Genomic DNA, 18,904 nt, shown 5'->3' with positions numbered 1-18,904 from the left:
ATAGCTTCACATTCTTCATATTGAAAATTTGGGTTTTTCCCCCAATATCTTTAAAGATTTCAAAAAAAAAAAAAAGATGGCAAAGTTAATAGGATAGTTTCATACTTGCTTTGGGACTGAAAGTCTTAAAGTATCTATTACCAAAATCTTTGCTCTGACCTGTGGAATGTATTCCCTTGCTTGATTAAGTTAGTTAAAAAAATTTTTTTTAAGGATGTCCAGAAATGTGGATAAGCTTAAAAGAAAAAAGTGTACAAAACTATCAAGGAAGCTGTTAAACATACTGTCACTGACCTACTCTAGCAAAGTTGGCTTTTATTAAATGGCAGCTGTGCCTGATTAAAAAATTATGACTCCCCTCAGGAATCATGAGGGTCATTAAAAACCAAGTCATAAAATCCTCTGCTCCCTAAAGGCACACTGACAGAGAACACTTCCCATTTCCTTACTGTAATTTAACTTTAACTACCATAATGCCCAATGTGTTCTTAAAAGATTTTTTTAAAATTGTCATTTTATCCTTTACACACCTACCTCAAATTGTTAAATAATTACATTAAATTAGTATTTGAAAAATACAGATGACCTGAATTATAAATATGGTCTGATAGTTGGTCACCTTAAATGTTCTTCTTTCTCAGATTTATCAATGTATTTCAATTAATTTATTTTAATGAGTATATCCATATATCTTTAAGAAATTGGATGAGAAAACAAAAGACTATGTGTGAAAAGACGATCTATAGAAGTTCATAGGCTTACCAAATATTAAAGATTGAAAGGTTTGCACTTATCTTCCTAATTCTAAATTTATACATAGTACTTTGCAAACTTTAATACATATAAATTCTCTTTGGGGGAAGATTTTTCACATTATTTTAATCCTATCATAATTCTCTTCCAAAGGTTGCTATTTTTCAACTCCGTTTGCAGTTAAAGCTGACAACCAGCTACAATTATCCAGATAATTTACAGAAAGCCAACAATATAATTAGTGTAATGGACCAGAAAATTCCTCATAGCCATCTTTCCAATGTCAGTTCAGAGTCTTTACAGGATAGCCATTATTATTGTTAAAGTTCAGATTTACAAGTTTTGGCCTTAATCTACATTGTTGGTGTGTAAGGAGCAAAATAACTTTCTGGGGCCTCTTTTATAAGGGTTCTAATCCCACTTACAAAAGCTCTGCCTTTAGGAACTAATTATGTCCCAAAGGCCCAACTTTTAAACTCCTTGAGGGTTACAGTTTCAATATATAAATTTTGGAGGAACACAAGCATTCAATCATTAGCAGGTGAGATTCTTAGGAACACGAGAGATGCTGCTAAGATGGACCAGCGATGACTTCAGGTCAGGGTGCTATAACAAAATACCGTACACTGGCCGTGGCTTAAACAACACAACTATTTTCTCACAGTTCTGGAGGGTGGGAAGTCCAAGATAAGCTGATTTGGTTTCTGGTGAGAACTCTTCCTGGCTTGCAGAGAACTGCCTTTTGTTGTGTCTTCACATGGCCTTTTCTTCTGTGCATTTGTTGAGAAAGCGAGCGAGAGAGCTAGTCAGTTTTTCTCTTCGTATAAGAATATTAATCTTATTGAATTAGGGGCCCACTTATACAATTTCATATAACCTAATTATGTCCTAAGGACTCTATCTAAAAATACAATCAACTGGAAGTTAAGGCTTCAACATATGAGCCTTGGGGAGACACAACCATTCAGTCCATAACACATGGCAACCTGCTATGTTTTTTAAGGATACTTTGCCTTCGAGAAAATATCAAACATTTAGGGAAACTTCCCTAATGTCTTATTGTATGTTAAGGTTCTCTTACCCATTTGTGTATTTATTTTCTTGAATCTAAATTTTCAACCTGCCTATAATCCTTTGGTACTATAAATTTCATGAGCTTATTATTTTCTATGCCCTGTAGTATGCCTTTATATTTATTCCATAGTTAAGATGTAAGAGAGGACTCTACTGTTCATATTAGTTGACTGTTTGGTAATTGAGTTTATTTTCCTTATATATTCTTTAAGAATCAGAAAATATCAATCATATTTTTCCTTGCTGTCACCTTTTGATTTGTGTTCCTATTATTGAAATTATCATGCAGAGTCTATCACCATGCCCATCTCACTATCCATTTCTAGAACATTTCTAGCCTCATGTTAACATACATTTCTTATATTACAGACATTTGGCTTGCACAGAACATTTCAGATATAGTGAAACTCTGCTTACTTAAGAGAATAACCAAATGTTTGAGGATTGTTTTTTCAGTGTAATTATTATGGTTTAGTAGAAGGAGTGTTCTGGAAGTTCATAGAAGTTGCTTCTATCTGATTCTTACTTTAATCACCCATGTTTACTTAGGTAAGTTTTTAAAATCTTTGACCTTTAGCTTATCAAAAAAAAATTTAATTAAATGCAATCAATATGTCTTTCACTGCATAGAAATAACAATACATACTATTGATTATATTAACAATACATACTATTTATTATATTATAAAAACATAGGAATATGTATATATTATATTTTCAAGTATAAATTTGTGCATTAATTCCAGCAGCTCATTTGGCAAATAGTAATAATGAACATTTTGGAGTGTTTACTCTTTGCCAGATATTGATATAGGCTCTTCTCATGTATTGACAATTCTAATTATTTAAAAATCATTCTGAGAGAGGTAATGTGCTTATCCCATCTTACAGATGAGAAAGTGGAGACAGGATGATTAAATAACTCTTCTCAGGTTATAGAGTTATTAAGTATCAAATTCAATTTCAATTCAACAGGTTTGATTTTAAAGCCCATGTGATTATTAACATTTAATTAAAACTGCATTGAGAAAGAATGCCTGGGTATCTCAGTCAGTTAGTTGTCTAACTAACTTGATTTGCGTTCAGGTCATGAACTCAGGGACCTGGAATCAAGCCCTAGTTCAGGCTCCATGTTCAGCGGAGAGTCTGCTTGAGGATTTCTCTCCTTTTCCCTCTGCTCCTCCCCCAATTCATGCACATTCTCTTTCTAATATATAAATAAATCTTTTTAAAAAACCTGCCTCAAATATAATTAATAAAAGTAAAGAATGTGTTTATTGTTTGACCTACCAATCGTCAAAGTGAATAGAAAAGTGAGTTAAGAGTAATGTGAGATATTGTATAAAAGAGCAAGCTATTGAAAACAACTTAAATGGACCACAAAAGGAAATGGTTAATTTCCTTTATATTCTTGGAATCAAATGTCACGGAAATATTGAATGTCAGTCCATGATATAACAGTTAAGGATATAGAGACATGTTTGTGATTGCTTTTAAAAGAAAACAGCAGGTTACTGCACAGTAGGTACAATGTAAAATTAATTTCATATGGGTCTATACCAAAGTGTTAACTGTGATAATCTTAGAAAGCTAGAATTTTAAGTGGATTTTTTCTATGTTGCTATGGTTTTGAAATCTATGAAAGACACTAGTGTTTTTTTGTTTTTGTTTTTTTAATATTTTATTATTTATTTGAGAGAGACAGAGAGAAAGAGAGAATGAGAAAGAGCGTTAAAGGGGAGAAGGTCGAAAGGAGAAGCAGACTCCCCGCAGAGCTGGGAGCCTGATGCAGGACTTGATCCTCAGACTCCAGGATCATGACCTGAGCCAAAGGCAGTGGCTTAACCAACTGAGTCACCCAGGTGCCCCAAGATACTAGTGTTCTGTATCAAAATGAAATATTAATTGAAAATTTTCAATAAAGGCAGCTCACATCTTCCAACTTTTGTCATGTTCATTTGTCCATGGTTATGCCCTTCTCAATGAATTTTTAACAGATTTAACAAATTATGGGCAAGAGATACATTATAGCTTTGTAAAAATAAACAAAAAATAAAGCACCCTGACTGTTCAATGAATATTAGGACCACCAAGTGATAGCTGATTTTGCAGTCTGGTTTATCTTTTTCTTTAACGATGCTGACCCTACCAGATGGGGATTTTTCAATGTAGTTATGGGATATATAATGTGAAAACTTCATTTGGAATAGAAGCAATGTGGAAAAATACTTAGGATGAATAAAGCTAAATATTGCTGGTTTCATTTTATACTTCTGGAATAACTTTATATTCCTGATTGATACACTATTAATTTTAGTAATAATGTTAATCAAAAATAGTCATTTGTCTATCTGTACAAAACCAGCAGTAAATTGTAAAAGTGATTCTTACAGGATTAAGATACGTTGCTATAGCAACTTCTTATTATACTACAAGCTGTTAATACAGTGAGAATATACCAGATATGGGCTAGAAATAGTCTCTATTATTAAAAAAAAAAGAGTTTTTTGCTCTTTAGGATTAATGTATTTCAGATATTTTATAATATTAAAATACTAAAGAGAACTATGTAACATTGTTGTAGTTTTTTAGCATAACTAAATATACTGCTCATTTAAACTTTAATTTTGTCCAGTAAATGCAAAAAAATTGCAAAAATTTTTATTAAATAAGTGAACAAGAAAATTGGGAAAGGTTATATATAAAACAATTTAAATTATAATAAAAGATTTCATTTTTCTATTCATGATTACAATAACAAGCTATAAGGGAGACAAAATAAATACTGAATCAACTTCAAGTTTCCCCCTTGCATCCTCTAATATGACTGGGGACTTCTTAATTATCAGTCTCTACTATCTTCTGTGTACTGTCTTCGTCTTTGTCTAATTCTATCTTTTGGTACCATTTACCTTTGACATGAAGGTCATGAATATAATGGAGTTCAAGAGGACACAGGGATTTGAGAAGGAGTGAAAAGCTAACTGATTCTCATAAAGTAAGAAGTGGAGTAGTATTAAGGTAGATAATTATCTCTGGTGTTTGACAACAATCATGGGAATGTAATAAGTATAATTTAATTGAAATGTTACAGGAAAAGTCACAATGAAAATTAATACAAAATGAGCAAGTAGAGGAAAAAAAGCATATATAATCTTTTGTGAGGTTTGGCTGTTAGAGTGAATAGAAAAATGAAAATATAACTTGAGCATGATAGGAATTATGAGGGATATAGAAGGACCTGCTGATTAAATGTTAAGAAAAACTGCATAGAGTGGAAGAGATTGATAAACTAGGAAAAGGAAGGATTGCACGGAAGAGAGCATATCTTGAAAAGATTATAAGTGGAAAGATTGCTAACACATTTGCAAGGAGTGGCCTTTGAAAATAAGAAGTAACTTTTATTCTTGATCAATAATTTTATTTTTAATCTGAAAAAGTCATAGAAAGCTTCTAGGCTTGATTTAGCTAATATGCCCTGCTCTTTAGTTCTAAGGAAACTTGCCTGTTGTTGAGTGACTTTACCTTTATTCTGGGTAAGATAGTTTGGAGTAATTCTCTCTCATCTTTTGAAATTTTTTCTTTGTTTGTTTGTTCCTTTTCATAAGCTATAGCAAGAATCAATGGATGGCAACATGAATTTTTTTTTATTAATCAACCATATCATTTTATTAATCAACCGTATCCAGAATTATAGTGCTCCTTTTATGTAAAGAGATATAATTCTTGTAAGAAAGTACATCTTTTTCAATTGTGTAAAAAAATAATCTGCAACATTCTGGTCTATGATGTGTTTGCAATCTAGTTCTATATTGAATTCTTTAAGAGTCATAACCAGGAATTTGTTTGATATGTGAGGGACAGAAAAATCTCTGTCAGAACCAAAACACTTATTTTCTGTGGTAATTTTGGCAAGCCCAAATCTAAATAGCATATGGTGCTTCCTTACAGAAGTACCAAGTAAAAGTCACAGAGTTGAATGCAATATCTGGCCTGGAAAATACATTGGAGGGATTCAGCAGCAGACTACATGAAGAAGAAGAAAGGATCAGTCAGCACAAAACCAGGGCCATGGAACTCACCCAATCAGAGCAAAGGGGAAAAAATGGGAACATATCCTAAGGAACTTCTGAGACAAAATCAAGCAGACTAATTTTAACATTATAAGGGCCCAAGAAAAAAAGAGAGAGAAAGGAGCAAAAAACTTATTTGAAAAAATAATAGTTGAAAACACCTAACCTGGGGAAGGAGACTAACATCCTGGCCCAGGAAGTCTGGAGAGTTTCAAATAAGATGAAACCAAAAAGACCCCACAGCAAGACATATTATTACTAAAAAGTCAAAAGTTAAAGACATGATGAGAATATTAAAAGCAGTGAGAGAAAAACAACTTGTTACATACAATGAAACCCCAGAAGAGAGTAACAGATATACTTACTGTGTAGACAGGAAAAAAAAAAAAAATCCAGCCATGAATACTCTACACATCTATGCCCCCAATGTGGGAGCAGCCAACTATATAAACCAATTAATAGCAAAATCAAAGAAACACATCAACAATAATACAATAATAGTAGGGGACTTTAACACTCCCCTCACTGAAATGGACAGAGCATCCAAGCAAAAGATCAGCAAGGAAATAAAGGCCTTAAACGACACACTGGACCAGATGGACATCACAGATATATTCAGAACATTTCATCCCAAAGCAACAGAATACACATTCTTCTCTAGTGCACATGGAACATTCTCCAGAATAGATCACAACCTCGGTCCTAAATCAGGACTCGACCAGTATCAAAAGATCAGGATCATTTCCTGCATATTTTCAGACCACAATGCTCTAAAGCTAGAAGTCAACCACAAAAGGAAGTTTGAAAAGAACCCAAATACATGGAGACTAAACAGCATCCTTCTAAAGAATGAATGGGTCAACCAGGAAATTAAAGAAGAATTGAAAAAAATCATGGAAACAAATGATAATGAAAATACAACGGTTCAAAATCTGTGGGACACAACAAAGGCAGTCCTGAGAGGAAAATATATAGCGGTACAAGCCTTTCTCAAGAAACAAGAAAGGTCTCAGGTACACAACCTAACTCTACACCTAAAGGAGCTGGAGAAAGAACAAGAAAGAAACCCTAAGCCCAGCAGGAGAGAGAAATCATAAAGATCAGAGCAGAAATCAATGAAATAGAAACCAAAAAACAATAGAACAAATCAACGAAACTAGGAGCTGGTTCTTTGAAAGAATTAATAAAATTGATAAACCCCTGGCCCGACTTATCAAAAAGAAAAGAGAAAGGACCCAAATAAATAAAATCATGAATGAAAGAGGAGAGATCACAACTAACACCAAAGAAATACAAACTATTATAAGAACATACTATGAACAACTCTATGGCAATAATTTTGACAATTTGGTAGAATTAAAGGAGAGATAAAGGGTTTTATGGACAAGCAAAAGCTAAAGGACTTCATCACTAAATTGGTCTTACAAGAAAAGTTAAAGGGACTTTCTTTTTTTTTTTTTTAAAGATTTTATTTATTTATTTGACAGAGAGAGATCACAAGTAGGCATTTACAAAGTTAAATGGAAGTTAAAAGACAAAAGCAGTAAAATAACTATGATTACAATAATTAGTTAAGAGATGCACAAGATAAAAAGATGTAAAATACGACATTAAAAACAAAATGTTGGGGTGCCTGGGTGGCTCAGTGGGTTAAAGCCTCTGCCTTTGGCTCAGGTCATCATCCCGGCGTCTTGGGATCGAGCCCCACGTCGTCGGATTCTCTGCTCAGCAGGGAGCCTGCTTCCTCCTCTCTCTTTGCCTGACTCTCTGCCTCCTTGTGATCTCTGTCTGTCAAATAATTAAATAAAATCTTAAAAAAAAGGTCACGCGATTCTTTAAAAAGAAACCCAAAACATAAAATGTTGCAAGGGAGAGTAAAAATGTCGACCTTTAGAATGAAATCAAATTTAAGTTGCCATCAATTTAAAATGGACTGTTATAGATATAAGCTGTTATATATAAGCTTCATGATAACCATAAAACAAAAAGATATAGGAAATGTACAAAAAGTAAAAAGAAACAAATATAAGCATCCCACTACAGAAAGCACCAAACTGCAAAGCAAGAGAATAAGAAAAGAAGAAACAGGAAATAAGTATAATATGTCCAAAAAACAATTTTAAGATGACAAGAATAGCTTTAAATGTAAAAGGCATAAATTTTCCAGTAAAAGATGGATTTAAAAAAAGAAGACCCTATATATGCTAAAGACTAACTTTAGATGTAAGGATATACACAGACTGAAAGTGAAAGGATACAAGAAGATATTACATGCAAATGAAAACCAAAAGAAAGCTGGAGTAGCTGTACTTATATCAGAAAACAAACTTTAAAGACTATAAGATAAAAATATAGGCATTAAATAATTATAAAGTATCAATCCGAAAGGAGAATATAAAATTTGTAAATATTTATGCACCTGATATAGGGACACCTAAATATATTAAAAAAATATTAACCGACGCAAAGGAAGAAATAACAATAATAACATTAATAGTAGGAAATTTTAATACCCTACTTCCATGAATTGATAGATCATCCAGATAAGAAGGCCATAAGAAACAATCAACCTTAAGTGACATGTTAGATCAGATGAACCTAAAGGGTTATACAGAACATTCCATCCAAAAACAATGAAATGGACAGTCTTCTAAGTGCACATGGACATTTTCAAGGATAAGGTATGTTAGGTCATAAGACAAATATTAATAAATTTAATAGGATTGAAATCATATCAAACATCTTTTCTCACAATGATGCTATACAACTAGAAATTAATTATACAAATAAAATTGGAAAACTCACAAATGCATGGAAAATACATAATATATAGTAACCATAATATAATCATAACAATAAACAATAAATGATAAATAACTAATGGGTCAAAGGAGATATCAAAACATACCCAAAAACATAAATAGTAACGTAACATAATATAATTTGTGGGATGCAACAAAAGCAGATCTCAGAAGTTTATATTGATCAATGCCTATTTTAAGAACCAAGAAGTCTCAAACAACATAACTTTATATCCCAAGAAACTAAAAGAAGGATAAATAAAACCCAAAGTAGTAGAAGGAAGGATATAAATGAAATAGAGACCGAGATAAAGGTTAAAAGATGAAGGATACAAATCATGTAATCATCTCAATAAATCCCCCAAAAAAGTACTTGACAAAATTCATGATCCATTTATGATAAAAATTCTCAACAAAGTGATGGAAGGAGTGTATCTCAACATTGCAAAGTCCATAAATGACAAGGTCACAGCTAACATGATACTCAATGGTGAAAGTTGAAAGCCTTTCTTCTAGGGTCAGGAACAAAACAAGGATGCCTACTTTCACCAATTTTATTCACTGTTTATTCATTCAAGTCCTAGTCACAGCAATTAGAAAATAAGCAGATAAATAAAAAGTATCTAAATTGTAACAGAAAAATTAAAACCTTATTATTTGCAATGGACATGATAATATATATCGAAGACACTAAAGACTCATGAAAAAACTTTTAGAACTAATAAATTTAGTAATGTTATAAGATACAAAATCCATACACTACTAATAAACATTCATAAAAAAATTAATAATAAATAAATAAAAATTAAATAAATAAAAGACAAATTAAGAAAATAATCCCATATACAATTGCATCAAAAAGAATAAAATACCTAGGAATAAATCAAACCAAACAGATGACATATATGTATATTGAAACCATAGACATTAATTAAAGAAATTTAAGAGAATGCAAATAAATGGAAAGATACTCTATGCTCATGGATTAGAAGAATCACTATTGTTAGAATGTCCATACTATCTAAAGCAATCTGCAGATTCAATGCCATCCCTATCAAAAGCCCAGTAGTAGTTTTCACCAAAATAAAATGAGCAATCCTAAAATTTTTATGGAACCATAATAGGCCCCAAATAACCAAAGCAATCTTGGGAAAGAAGAACAAAGATGAAGACATTATACTATAATACAAAGCGATAGTAATTAAAGCAGTATAGTTTTGGCATAAATTCAGACCCATAGACCAATAGAATAGAATAGAATGACATATCAAGAATTATCTGAGAATATCATATCATTTATGAGAATAAACCACTATTTTGCACCATACACACACACACATACACACATTAACTCAAAATGGATTAAATATTTGAATACAGGACCTAAAACCATGAAACTCATGGAAGAAAATATAGACAGGAAGCTCTTTGACATAAGTCGGACACAAAAAGCAAAAAAAACAAAAGCAAAAAAAAAAAAAGCAAAATAAGTGTGACTACATCAAACTGGAAAGCTTCTGCACAGCAAAGGAAACCATCAGCAAAATGAAAAGGTAGCCTAGTGAATAGGAATTAATATTTGAAAATCATGTATCTGACAAGAGGCTAACATGCAAAATAAGTAAAGAAGTCATTCAACTTAATAGCAAAACTTAAACAATTGATTGAAAAATGAGCAGAGGTTCTGTATAGACATTTTTCCAAAGACTTACAGATGAAAAGATGAAAAGATACTCTACATCATCAACCTTCAGGGGCGTGAAAATCAAAACCTCAGTTTTGTTGTTGTTTTTTTTAATCATCTTGCACCTTTTAGAATGGCTAATATAAAAAGATAGGAAATAACAAGTGTTGGCAAGAATGTGGAGAAAAGTGAATCCTGGAGCATTGTTGGTGAGAATGTAATTCGTTGCAACCATTGTGGAAACCAGTATGGAAGTTCTTCAAAAAATTAAAAATATAACAACCATATGATCCAGCAATTCACTTCTGGGTATTTATCCAAAGCAAATGAAAATACTAACTCAAAAGATACCTACACCATCATGTTTGTATCAACATTTTTTATAATAGCCAACATAGAGAAGCAATCTAAGTGTCCGTCAATGGATAAATGGACAAAAAATTAAATAATTATATATAATGTTCACATACACATTCACATACACATACATACAATGGAACTATTAGCCACAAAGAAAGAACACTACTTTGTGACAACATGGATGGACCTCAAGGCCATTGTGTTAAGTGAAATGGGTGACACAGTAAAAGACAAATACTGTGATCTGTCTTAATTGTGGAATCTAAAAAGAAAAAAAAAGAAATTTAAAGAAAAATATCTTTTAAAAATGGCAGATATAGGCCCCATAATGACCATCAGAGTTTCCATATCATCATTATCTCTAATTATATCCAGTTGTTCTTCATTGACTTTGTCTATGAAAACTTTCAAAGAGCCTATGGGCCAGATATAAGCCAGCAAAATCTGATGCTGCATAATTTATCAGATATTTCTTTTTCTGTACATTGGAAGTTCATAAACTATGTAGTCTATCATACCTCCATTTATTTTTTTAATTAACATTTAATGTATTATTTGTCCTAGGGGTACAGGTCTGTGAATCATCTGGCTTACACAGTTTAGAGCACTCAGCACAGCACATACCTTCCCCAATGTCCATAACCCAGCCAACCTATCCCTATCCCCCGCCTCACTTCCCAGCAATCCTCAGTTTGTTTCCTGAGATTAAGAGTCTCTTATCTACCTCCATTTATACACAAGCATACACACTCTAACAAATAATATCTCTTTTGGTAACACAAATTTTTATCTTGGATTTTTGTGTATTTTGTAATCTTCCCCTAGACTACTGAGAACTTCTAAGCACAAAAACAGTTTCATCCCCTCCTCTCTTCATAAATTTCTTGGTATTTCATGAAATAGCCTTATTCTTCACACACTTAATAAATCAAAATCTGCAAAACAAACACTCGCATCTTGCAAAATGCTAGTAAGCTACATGTTAACAAAAGCAATAGAGAAGACAAGTGCAAACATACCTAGGTTTGCAGACTTATTGATGGGAAAATGCAAGTGGTTCCTTCTTTTTTTAAATTATTCTATGTGGATTACAAGACAAAAATGGATCTGCTATTGGGAGTGTCCCTAAATAATCCTCTAGGAACATTAGCTCAGAAATGTTTAAGTTAAATCTTAGCCACTTTATCCCCGAATTTCAAGGAGACAACTATTTTTGCAGAAAATCAAACTTTGAAATAAGAGATATTAACTCCAAATGGGAAAAATTGTAAAAAATGAATTTCAGTTGATAATATGCATATCAAAATATGTTTGGATGGAAGTGTAATAGTGTCTGTAACCTTAACATGCACTAAAACTAAAAAGGAGTGATGGCTATTAGAGTACTCAATAGATAGACAACTAAAAAAGCATGATGTTATTTATAGAATTTAAATGGTAGGAATATAACTTTCACAGTAAAATTCTTTAAATTGTTCTGCGTGTTGTAATATTTCATAGTAAAATGTCTTTAAAAAGGCAAATCTACATTCTAGAAGAAATGAGAAGATTTATTTAGATAAAGACATATTATTGAGTATATTTACTGAGTAATATCACTAAGCTTTCCTATGACTTGATACACATTTCTTACCTTTGCTTTAGCTGCTACCACTGACTTAACTACATCTTTATAACCTGATGAATCAAATGATTCTCTCAATCCATTTCTTCTACAACTTAGAGAAAAACAATATAGAAGAAGGAGAAAAGGGGCTTTGGATTTTCTTGATCAATAGACTCTTAAATACATTGATTAACTGATGAACTCATGCAGTCAATTTGATTTGACTTGTCTGTTACTCAGAAAAGACAGCTGTCCATTTGTCTCCATCCTGGGAGAAAGATTGAGATTTGACCACTGTTGGAAAGAATTTGTTTAATAAATAGTGGTGCCTATAAAATGGCACAAATATAAGCCTCTGACTTAGAAAGTTCATAGGCTAATTCAGAGGCTGAATTAGGTAAATTTGGTAAACTGTGTGTTTGTGAATTGCCCCCACCTCTTATCTGCAAGTAAGCCCCCATATACGCAGGCAAAATCAAAATGAGCATGTCCCATTATATTACACAGATTAGTTGTATTTTTTGCAGAAAAAATTTAAAGAATACAGAAAAGTGAAAAGAAAACAAAATATAATTCTACTAGAGGAAAGGAAAGCATCATTTTCTTTCACCTTTTCAAGTGCCTTTGTTCATATTGTATATAGGTATGCATTCATAAAATAACCATTTATCAATTTATTGCATTTTACACTTTTTAGTTTAATAGTTACAGAGGAGATGCAAATATGTTACAGATTTGGAGATAGAGATTAGGCATACTGCAAGCAATCTGTTTAGCCTTAATTAAACAATAATTTTCATAATGCTGGTCTATTCTGAAGAACAAATGTAGAATGCTTATTTAAAATTTGTGATATAATTACCAATTTTTGCAATGCATTTAAGTTGCTGGGCTTTGCCTTCTTTCACATGATGTATAAATCAATAATTTGACTTTCATTTATCTTATTTTTTAATAATCTTTAAATACACTTATGAAAGCAGTCAATGTCCTTTCTCTGGCTATTTCAGTAAACAGTCATACACATATATCTTTGGCTACTTTTCCAATCATTTGTTTACTACAAAATTTTCGAAGACACATCGTTATACTAAAAACAATGTGCATTTATAAAAATCTGCTCCAAAATGGTTGCACAAATTTAAATTACACTAAAACTGAATATTACTTTCGGTTATCTTGGTTCCTAGCCAATTCTGATTTTTATCTGAACTGAAAGACAGTGTTCTTCAATAATTTTGCAATAGAATATTTCATTTATATTTTATGTTTTTATCCATGTTAGAATTCAGGCACAAAACGCTGAGTTCATACATGTTTTTATGTATTTTAATACATGTCTATCTTCCTTGACCCCTGAAAATTCCTCCATTCATTTTTTTTTAAATTAAAAATTAGGTACTCATCCTCTCTTTCCTCATTCTCCCACCCATTTGCATTTCTAACCAGACAACTCTTTTAATGTGTTTATTTTGTATTGTTGTGGTTATTATTATTATTAGCATTGTCTTTCAAGATATATTTTGTCTTTGCCATTTAACATTATGCGTTTAGGACTTATAAATATTTGTTTTTATCACATCTTCTTCTAGCTGCTGTGCTCCACTGTGAAATTCCATCACAGTTTACCCACAAAGTTTCCTCATGTTGGGACATAGTCATATGTAAAACCTGGCACTTCAAATAATGTTATAATGAGCATCCTTTCATGCAGGCCTTGCTTGAAACCTTATGAGAATTCCTCTGAGACATTTGCCCAGGAGAAAATGCAGCGTCCTAAGCGGGGTGTAGTGGAGCATCCACATTCTCTCCAGTGGTCCATGAGGATTCCCAAACCCATATTTCCTGCCCCAATGTATTTGCTGCTGTTCTCATGCATGTAAGGAGGCAGTAGAGTGCAATGCTTCCCCTTCAAACAAATCAAGACAATGGTAGAGCTCTAAATGAGTTCATCAAACTAAAATCCTATCCGAGTTCCTGGCCCCTGGTAAGTGCTCAAAAAAGTAGCTCTTATTATGAATATCCTGGCCCTTATTACTACAAGTAATTAAAAAGATAACCAGAAAAATATGTAGCACAGTTAACAAAAATAAATAAAGCAAATAACAACAACAACACAAAAAGATAACAAAAGCAGATAAAATAAAATAAATAAATAAAGCTAAATCTTATTCTAAATATAAATGGTTTTGCTAATATCAGCATTCCCATTGATCAAGTTTTAACATTCTGAATATTTCATATTACTCATATCCCATTTTAAATAGCTCATTAAAGTCTTTTCTGTCATTATTATCAGACTCAAATAAACTTTACATCTGCATTTGAAACACTGACTCTAATGCCACAGTCTCTTATTTAGACTAATCTTCACTTCATTTCTTGACATTGAGAAAGGCCAAATTAGTATATTTGGAAAAATGCCCAACTAGAAACACATTTAGAAATATATAAATGGTTTTAACATAATATTTAAAATGCCTAAAATCATCTTTTCCTGGGGCATTTAAAATGGTAGCTCTTATATTGTTTTGCTCAAGGCTATAAACATTTTGCATAAATATTTAAGTTAACATTGAAAGTATTACATTGAATAGGATTGTTTACTATAGATCTAAATTTAGTGTTATGAGAAATATTGAGAAAAATGCTAACATAGCTGTCTCACTTTTTAAAAATGCCTTTCCCACCTTCTTTTCATATTATTACAAATCTTAGATTTTTAGTTTTGAGTTTTCATTTATATATATATATAATAGACAGGAATGGATTCAATCGAGTGGGTCAATGAATTGTGACAACCGAAGTCATATGAATGCATTTGAGAGATGGAGGTTGAAGAAATAATATGTTTTAAGTTAAAATGCTCCTATCAGAAATGATATAAATGTATTTTGAAGATATTTGCATTCTTTCATATTAAATCCTGATCTTCTTCCTGCTGCTCTTTTGTGGATTATTTTCACTGTATGACTGTGGACCAGGTTATCGGACCTGGTTTCCCTCATCACAGAGAGGGCCGGAAGATTTGCTGCTTTAGTCTATTCAACGTGCAAATACATGACTTTTATGAACACAGGCTACTAATGGAGAGCTATTGCTCAAAGAATTAAAGGGAGAATTTTTTCCCTATAAAATGTAGAATTATATAAGCTTACATTTTCTTAGTTTCTTTTTTCTTCTACTCATTCTACTGGTTTGAGAATTATGCATTCTATTTCTATTTTAGTGGTTTCGCATAAAACGTTAACCAATATTTTTAAACTTATGGTTTCCCAAAAATTGTAGAGCATTTTATTTCAATTTTCTTTCTCTCTGCTCTTTGGGTTTCATCTCATTTGTCATGTTTGAATCATCTGGAGTTAAATTGAATATTGTCATTTTAAAATGTGATTTTTGCAGTCAGTATTTTTTGATGAAAATGAGTTACTAATTTATTTGCCTTTGTGGGTTTTTTTGAGAAAAGTTCTTAGTGAGGTAAATTTCTTGGGTCCGTGTATGACTGAATTTTTTTTTTTTCCCTTCTCACTCCTAAATGATCTCTGACTGGCTTGAGAATTCTTGGTTCAGCACTTTGAAGATGCTGGTCCTTTATCTTCCTTATCTTCCTACAACCACTGTTTCTATTAAGTCTGTAGTCAGGGGGTCTTTTTCCTTTGGAAGTGATTTTCTTTATTTTTCTCTGAAAGTAGTAGTTTCTGAGTTTGCTCCTTATCATTCATTTTGAAAATTTATTATATATCCAGTTATTTAATTGTGTTAATCTTTTGTGATTATTTTCTCAAATAATTACATTTTCTCTCTTCCTCTCCCACATTTCTATGAAAAAAAATCAAGATTATTTGACTCTTATCTTCCATATGTCCATTTTTCTCTTATATTTCCCATCTCTTTATCTCTTTATCCTTTGTGCCAGATATTTTGAGAATTTCTCCAGCCCAATATTATAAACCTAGAGTTCTTATTCCACCAAAACTTCACTTTATATTTGAAACTAGTTATCTATTAGCTTTCTGAAAATGTTTTTTATGATTCTCAAATTTAGTGATGGGGAGAAACTGCCCTGTGTGCCAAATCAGCTGTCTTAAATTCATTGTCACTGCTTGTTTTTTTTTTTTTCTTTCACTCTATCAAGATATAACTGGAGTTGAATATAGAAAATAGAAAAAGAAGTGGTTTGATTATCAAAATACAATATGTTGCTCACTTTGACTGAAACAGCAAAATTCAGCAAATGATTCTGTCACCTAAATCCCTGTTCCAGGCATTTAGGATACATTCGTGAACAAAACAGGAAAAAAAAAATCCTTTTTCTCCTGAAGTCATTCCAGTGTCTTTTAGTATTTTACTAATACTGTTGCTGTGACATTCAACTATTTTAATAATATGGAGGTTTTTTAATAACACTAATATAAAAAATATTCACTTTTGTATATTTATTGATTAGCAGTGTTTACTGCATATCCACATATATACTACTGAGCAATGTTTTGTGGAGACTACAGAGATCATCAAAGGAAAATAAGAGGTCTCATCAAAAACTCTAAATCAGTATATCCAAAATTTGCCGGAAAAAAAAAATATATATATAGGGCGCCTGGGTGGCTCAGTGGGTTAAGCCGCTGCCTTCGGCTCAGGTCATGATCTCAAGGTCCTGAGATCGAGTCCCACATCGGGCTCTCTACTCAGCAGGGAGCCTGCTTCCCTCTCTCTCTCTCTCTCTCTCTCTCTGCCTGCCTCTCTGCCTAACTGTGATCTCTCTCTGTCAAATAAATAAATAAAATTTAAAAAAAAATATATATATATAAAACACATTCTCAATTAATTATATGCATATTGATTATAAGTGTTATTTATAATACATTTATATGCTAATTTTTGTTATATTTCACTATCACATGCCTTATTAAAAACACAGACTATAAACTTTATAAGCATAGTAAAGTTATAATAAATAAAATGGGTTTTTCAAATTAGTAATAGTATAATATACCTTCAAACCTTAAAAGTTTTTCTTCATGTTCTGGACTCTTGGATTTTAATAATGCTAACAAAATACTTGCAAATTATCATTGGATATTTCAAGAAATGTTCCCTGTTGTGACTCCAACTCCCAGCTCTCAGGATATCTGTTCCCACGTACCCCTCTAATGGTGCCATCACCAGGAGCCTGTTCTTCCTGGCCCGGAGCCCGCAGCTTGACCTCTACCATCTGGGGTTTGTTATCTGCGTGCTCCGGGACCACTGAAATGTCTGCCATGTCTGCTAAACTCTTAGTGTCAGCATTCTGATATTGCAAATTATTAACTACCTAATGTGATAAACTAATCTGTACTGATGGGATAGGGTTACAGGAGCAATCACTGAATAATACAGACATTGAACTTTTAGATACCCTGCCTTTGTCTTTAATACAGTGAGAGGAAGACTGAGAGTTGCAGGCAGAAATGGAATTGTGCCATTCTTCCCAGTCAATAGATAAGATATTTTTGGAACAGAACAAAATGACATCGTGTTTTATTTTTCACTTCATTATTATTCTTGAATATCTCTTTTCTTCAACACACTTTCAATGCTACTTAGCATTCATTTAGTAGCTAATAAGACAGGTATTAATTAATTTTGCCTAGTTTAAAATTAAATTTTCATAATAACTCAAATATATTAAAATCATTTTTCTGGTGAAAAATTGAAATTCAAGTAAAAGTATTCAAGTCCATGTCATAGTGTATTTGTTAAGATTCATTCAAAGAAGCGAGAACCATAAGGAGATTGATTTATCTATCTCCCTATTATCTTCTATCTTCAGATTTATTATTTATTAGAGGGATTTGACCTCACCAAGTTGTGTGAGCTGGTTGAGCAGTCTCTGCAAAACTGTTGCCTTGGTGTCTGAAGATGAAGCTTGAAGTCTCCAAGACAATAGTGGAAAAGGGAAGATGGATGTAAATTTGGGGAGAGCAAGGGAAAGTGGAAACCTACAAAAATGTTCTGACACCCACTTGAACAGATTGAAACCATTTCAGGATTCCTACTCTGACTCTGGTTGTACGGGCATCCTGCCTAAGCTGAGACTCCTTATCACTGAGATAAGCACACAGGTGTCGTCTTTGAGGGGCAAGTTTGAGTAGTAATAGGTCCAGCCACCACCAAGAAGGTGAATCAACGGATTAGTGACAAACATGTGAGAAACAAAATGCTGCTTCCCCTCTCTCTAAATCTCTCAAAAAATCCCTTTCCTGGTCTGCCTTAATTGGAGACTTAGTGTAAAGGAAATTCTGGACAATGAAGTTCAGTCTAACCAAATTTATATGTGACTAAGTCACCACACTGAGGATTTCTCGTTGAACCACATTTTTCTAGTTCTACTGTCTTTCAAATATGTTCAGAAATACTTTAAGCTGCGTTCATAAAATCAGGCCACATTACATATCTGAGACTAAGTAACACTTCAATAACCTGAAAGGAAATCCAGCAGATGAAAGCAACCATCAGAAGAGTTAATTTGATTTAGTAATCATATCAGTTTCATGTTTTGCTAAGTTGATCATCA

This window comes from Mustela nigripes, chromosome 5 (genome assembly GCF_022355385.1).
Source record: "Mustela nigripes isolate SB6536 chromosome 5, MUSNIG.SB6536, whole genome shotgun sequence".
NCBI classification, from domain to species: Eukaryota; Metazoa; Chordata; class Mammalia; order Carnivora; family Mustelidae; genus Mustela; species Mustela nigripes.
This window is presented reverse-complemented; position numbering follows the sequence as displayed.